Genomic DNA, 6,337 nt, shown 5'->3' on the forward strand with positions numbered 1-6,337 from the left:
AAAGAAAGAATTTTTTTTTTTTTTTTAAGTTGCAGAGTCAGTCCATATGCTATGATAAGACCACCTCCCAGCTGTGGGAACTTGGGCAAATTACTTAACCTCTCTGTGCAGGTCTCTGTGAAGTGGAAAATAATATTAGTATTGTGAAGATATAGATCATTTAGGAGAAGTTTAGCATATATATGCCATGGAAACTGACTAGTTCAAATGTGGGTTCTGCCATATACTAGTTATATAGTTTTAGGTAAAGAAACCTGGTTGGGCCTCAGTTTTCTCATCTAAGAAATGGGAATAATAAAAGAACCTACTTCATGGGAATTCCCTGATAGTCCAGTGGTTATGACTCTGTGCTTTCACCACCAAGGGCCTGGGTTCAGTCCCTCATCAGGCAGGGAGGTAGGATCCCACAAGCTGTGTAACAGAACCAGAAAAAAAAACCTACCTCAAAGGCTGCTGTGAGGAATAAGGAGACAATTCCCATAGAGTACTTAGTACAGTAGCTGGCAGACAAGTTATCTATCCACAAAAGAGAGAATAGGACTAGCCAGGAGCAGTTTTGACATTCAGGAAGAAGCTCCATTGTAAAGTTTGGCCTGAAGTGGGAATACCCTCTGTCGCTTAGGTGGTGGAAGGATTCTCTCCAGGGAAGGCTGGAGAGACTGGAAGACAGAGGGCTTCCCTCGCCTCCCTTGTGATACCGACCTGGGGGATACCCTGGAGCCACCTACTCCCAGGCTGGAGCAGCCACCTACGCCCCTCCCTGGCTGCCATCTGGTTAGGAGGCACTGGCAAGAGGCCCGCAACCCCTGCATTCAGCCTAGTGGGTGCCCTTTGCGCCTGCAGCCCGAAGGTCACCCACACATCTCCCTCCTCCCTACAGAGGGAATGCTGACAAATCCCTCTACGTGGATCCGCACAGCCAGAACCTGGTGGCCCACGTTCTAGACCTGGAATCCCCGCTGGTGTGGGTTTAAAAAGTTCCCCATTTTTTTCCAGCCATGACTTATATGTCTTTGCAGAAAGTTATGGGGGTATATGGGGCTTGCCTCATAGCTCAGTCAGTAAAGAGCCTGCCTGCAATGCAGGAGACCCAGGTTTGATTCCTGGGTTGGGAAGATTCCCTGGAGACGGAAATGGCAACCCACTCCAGTATTCTTGCCCAGAGAATCCCATGGACAGAGGAGCCTGGCGGGCTATAGTCTATGGGATATACATCCCCCCAACCCACGTGCACAACTTTTCAAGGATCCATTTTCCAGCAACTTCAAGGTAAGTCTTGGGTCTCTGGATGGCTGAACAGAAGCCAAACGCCAACACTGCCCAATAATCTTTATCTTGTCCTTCACTCTTCAAACATTCTTTGAGCACTCAGTCTGACACAGACCGGGATATGATGGTGATCAAGACAGTCTCTGCCTTCTAGGTGGGGGGAAAATAGACAATAAATGTACACACATATAAACAAGGTCATTTCAGAGAATGTTAAGGCCTGTGAAGGACTGCTTTAGACATCACAGCTGGAAAACCTTCCTGAGAAGAAGACAAATGAGTTAAATGACTGGAAGCCAAGAGAAAAGCCTCAAGAAAAGTGGTCCAGGCAGAGAGAAAAACAAATGTAAGACGAGGCATAAAAGCCCAGGTGGAAAGAAAGCCACTGTGGATAGAGGAGAATGAGCAGGAGCACGTGGTAAAGTGCTACTGGGGAGATGAACAGGAACCTGGGGGCCTTGTAAGCCATAGTAAGAATTCTCTAAAAAGTCATTGGAACAGGCTTCCCGGGAGGCACTAATGGTAAAGAATCCACCTGCCAATTCAGGAGACACAAGAGACACAGCTTAGATCCCTGGTTGGGTTTGATCGCTGGGTTGGAAGATCCCTGGGGGGGAGGAAATGGCAACCCACTCCAGTATTCTTGCTCAGAAAATTCCAAGGACAGAGGAGCCTGGCAGGTTACAGTCCATGGGGCCACAGAGAGTCAGACACAGCTGAGCGACTGAGCAGCAGCAGCAGGAAGCCACTGGAGGGGTTTTAGGAGGAAGATGGATTGCGGGGGATGGAGGGAAAGCAGAAGGAAGGAACCCAGTAGGGCCTGTTGCAGTGATCCAGGCAGAGATGACGGTGACACATGGGCTAGAATGAGAGCACTGGAGGTGGAGATGAGCGGAAAGAGTTGGGATGTATCTGGAAGACAGAGGTTAATCTCTGACCTTGAGTCCTATCCCCTTGGCCTGTTTCCTGTCTATAGATAAGGTTAATCTGAGAGAAACCAGCTGCTCTGAGATAACTGAGTATGGTTCTGTGTTAGTCGTGCATGGAGGCACTAAGAACAGAGACCTAGAGATGGCACTAAGCTGGGTTTGAACCCTGGCTCTGACACTGACTGGCTATATGGTCATATGGTCGTGAGCAAGCTCTTTAGCCTCTCTGTGCCTCAGTTTGCTTATCTGTAAAATGGGGATACACAAAATAGTACTTGCTTCACAGGATTACAGTAAATAAACCTCTTCAGTGACAATGAACATATAGGGCTCAGAGCAGGGCCTAGTGCTCAAGCTCAGCCATTATCACTGTTACCATCAGGAGAGACTTCTCAGCACTTATTTGTGTCTTCTGGTGTCTGGGCTTCAGCATGGGAAAGGAAATGAGCAACTACCAGATGAGTGCTGATGCACTGATAGAGTATGGTTACTACCATGGGTTCATTGGTAATGAATAAGTCCTGTTTCCTTCCAGTCCCTGGCATGCCTACTTTTGATGCAACTGGCTCTCTGCCGTCCATAGGCCAGAGGCAGGTGATGCCACCAGGCAGGCCGGTTCACATTGATCAGAGGTAATTCATACGGCAGGCAATGGGGTAACTGCCGTGGGAGTGGAGGTGAGCCCAGGGGGCCACACCCTCACTGCCTGATTCCAGGTCTCAGCCCACATCCTCAGGCCTTCCCCCAACGCCTACTACTGCTCTGCATCTACACCACAGAGGACAACTGTTTCAGTGCCATGAGTCCCCCCTCTCGTCCATGAGGGCTGGAAACAGGGCACCTCCTTCCTCCTCAGCTGGTGGGAGAGTAAAGGAAAACGGGGGCTCAGAACCCCAGTATGCAGAGCTGGCCTTACACACACAGTGCATGCTCCCAAGTCAGCTTATAGCAACCCTGTGAGGCAGGCAGATTGGTGGGACTCACATGGTGATTTAAAAATTCTTATTTCTGGGGACTTCCCTGGTGGTCTGGGGTTAAGAACCCACCTTGCAATGCAGGGGACTCGAGCTTGCTACCTGGTTGGGGAACTAAGAGCCCACATGCTGAGGAGCAACTACTGAAGCCCGTGGACTGCACCTAAAGAGAGAGAGTTTGTGTGGGGCAAAGAATATCCCGAGTGCTGCAACCAAGACCCAGCATAGCCAAATAAATAAATATTTACATTCTTAAAGTTTTATTTCTGGAGGGTGGGGAAATTTCTGAAAATGGTCAAAGGGTACAAACTTCCAGTTATAAGATAAATAAGTTCTGGAGATGTAATTCAGCATGAAGACACTAGTGAATATACTGTTACTGTATATTTGAAAGTTGCTCATCACAAGAAAAAAAAATGTAACTATAAGAGGTGATGGATATTAACTAAACTTATTGTGGTAGTCACAATAAGTGATGCCTTCAAACTGTGGTGCTAGAGAAGACTCTTGAGAGTCCCTTGTACAGCAAGGGGATCAAACCAGTCAATCCTAAAGGAAATCAACCCTAAATATTCATTGGAAGGACTGAAGCTGAAGCTGAAGCCCCAATACTTTGGCCACCTGATGCGAAGAGCTGACTCATTGGAAAAGACCCTGATGTTGCGGAAGATGGAAGACAGGAGAAGGGGACAATAGAGGATGAGATGGTTGGATGGCATCACTGACTCAATGGACGTGAGTTTGAGCAAACTTCTGGGAGATGGTGAAGAACAGGAAGCCTGGCATGCTGCAGTCCATGGGGTCGAAAAGAGTCAGACACAACTGAGAGACTGAACAACAACAATGTGGTAGTCATTTTGCAATATATGCATATGTCCAATCATTATGGTGTATACCTTAAACTAATACAATGTTATATGTCAACCGTATCTCAATAAACCAGAAAAAATTTAAATATGTAAAAATAAAATTTAAAAACATCCTGTCTCTTTTTGCTTTTCAGTTGTAAATACAATATACTGTCCTCATTAAAAAGTCAGGCAATATTTCCTCCCCATCTTGCAAAAAAACAAACTACCCCAAAGCCTTCCAGCCAGTAAGAGGCAGAGTGTGCACTAGAATTCAGGATATTTTGTGTCCAAGGGCCGGGTTTGTCCCCTGAGCTATGTGGCCTCCCAGAGGGCCTCTACCTCTGCCCCTTACCCTGCCCTAATCCAAAAGAAACCTATAAAAGGTTTAGCAAATAGACAGCAGATAGGCCCTGATCCAAATCAGATAACATTTACTCTCCCGCAGGAGATCAGGACCGTCCCCAATTGCTCCTGCAGTATTTGCTGTCACACCACTCTAGTCTCTTCCTCCCAAGAGGGTGTGCATATCTGAATGCAAATGATGCCAATCTGAGTGCAAGCTTTAGCACTCTATGATTTTTTAAGCCAAATAAACAGCAGGAGGTCTCACTGGGAAAGATGACAACACTGAGGGGATGACCTTCCCAGAGCAGCATTTCTGCCTCTGCTCCCTAGGCTGGTGCTTGTCCCTCAAGGTTCTTTTTTTTTTTTTTTCTTAAGTATTATTTATTTATTTGGCTGTGCCAGGTCTTAGTTCTGGAATAGGGGATCTTTTAACTGCAGCATGCAAACTTGTAGCTGTGGCATGTGGGCTCTAGTTCCCTAAGCAGGAATTGAACCCGGGCCCCCTGCATTTGGAGTGTGGAGTTTAAGCCACTGGACCACCAGGGAAGTCCCAGCCCTCAAGGTTCTGATTAGCCATTCCCAGAACCCCAAATGGAACACCCTCACACTTTCCTTTGACCCTTGACAAAGTGTTACTGTACAGAGGGAGATATTCCGGTTCAACACATTTTGATTTGCAAATAAGGATGAGCATTTCAGGAGTGTTTACTGAGCAACTGAACTCCAGATTTCTGCCAAGGAGTTTGCCTGCCATGCAGCCTTGCAAAATTCCTGCTATGCGTGCTCACATGAAGATAGCAGAATACCACGAGGAGTACGAATGGGAAAGATAAGAGGACCACAGAGCCTTTGACCCTATCTAAATGGACCAAACTTAAAAAAAAAAAAAAAATCAATTGCTAATCCTGGCCTCTAGAGCAATGGTCCCTAACCTTTTTGGCACCAGGGAGCAGTTTCATGGAAGACAATTCTTCCATGGAGGGGGTGGCGGAGGGGATGATTTCAGAATGCTTCAAGCACATTACATGTATAGTGCAGTTTATTCCTAATTTAATGCGGGTGCTGATGTGACAGAAGGTGTCTGTGGCCTGGAGGTTGGGGACTCCTGCTCTAGAGCGTAACCCACCCCTCTGACTCGGTGGGGCTGGCTGGCACTTGGCGGTTCTCTCCCATGAGGAAGGAAGCAGCAGTGCCCTCAGCTTCCCGTGGTATGGCACGGATGTGTCTCCCCCAGTCAGTGCCAACACGGCTGCCCGTCCAAGAGGCCAGGGGGCACAGGCTCCGGCCCTTCATGCTTTGCTGACTAGTTTCACCATGTTAGGTATCAAAGTCAACAGTGTGCCTGAAAGGCCAGCAAATTGTGTTTTTACCCTCAACCCTGGAAAGCCCTTGGACTGGTCCCTCTCTGCAGGTTCTGGAAGCTCATGGCATGACTCAGGGCATTGCAATCAACATCTGCAACTTCTCACCCTGCTGGGGGGCACATGGCTACCAGGGGCCTTATGCTTGCTGACACGAGCAACCTCTTCTGAAGGTACCACGTCAAGACTTCCCTGGTGGTCCAGTGGCCAAGAATCTGCCTTGCAACACAGGGGACAGGGGTTTGATCTCCGGTTAGGGAATAGGGTCCCACATGCCATGGAGCAGCTAAGCCCAGCTGCAACTATTGAGCCAGAGCGTCACAACTAGAGTCTCAGAGTCTCTGAGAGTCTCTGACATGAAGAAGATCCTGCATGATGTAACTGAGACTCAATGCATTCAAATAAATTAAAAAAAAAAGAAAGCTGCCCTTGGGTAAAAAATTATATATAAAAATATATATTAAAAATTACATATATATATATATATATAAAATACCAGATCAAAATGACCACCAGAGAGTAACTGATTGGCGAGGTGGGGTGGGAAAGATTGAGGGCAGGAGGAGAAGGAGGCAACACAGAATGAGACAGTTGGATGGCATCATCGA

This window comes from Odocoileus virginianus, chromosome 20 (assembly GCF_023699985.2).
Source record: "Odocoileus virginianus isolate 20LAN1187 ecotype Illinois chromosome 20, Ovbor_1.2, whole genome shotgun sequence".
NCBI classification, from domain to species: domain Eukaryota; kingdom Metazoa; phylum Chordata; class Mammalia; order Artiodactyla; family Cervidae; genus Odocoileus; species Odocoileus virginianus.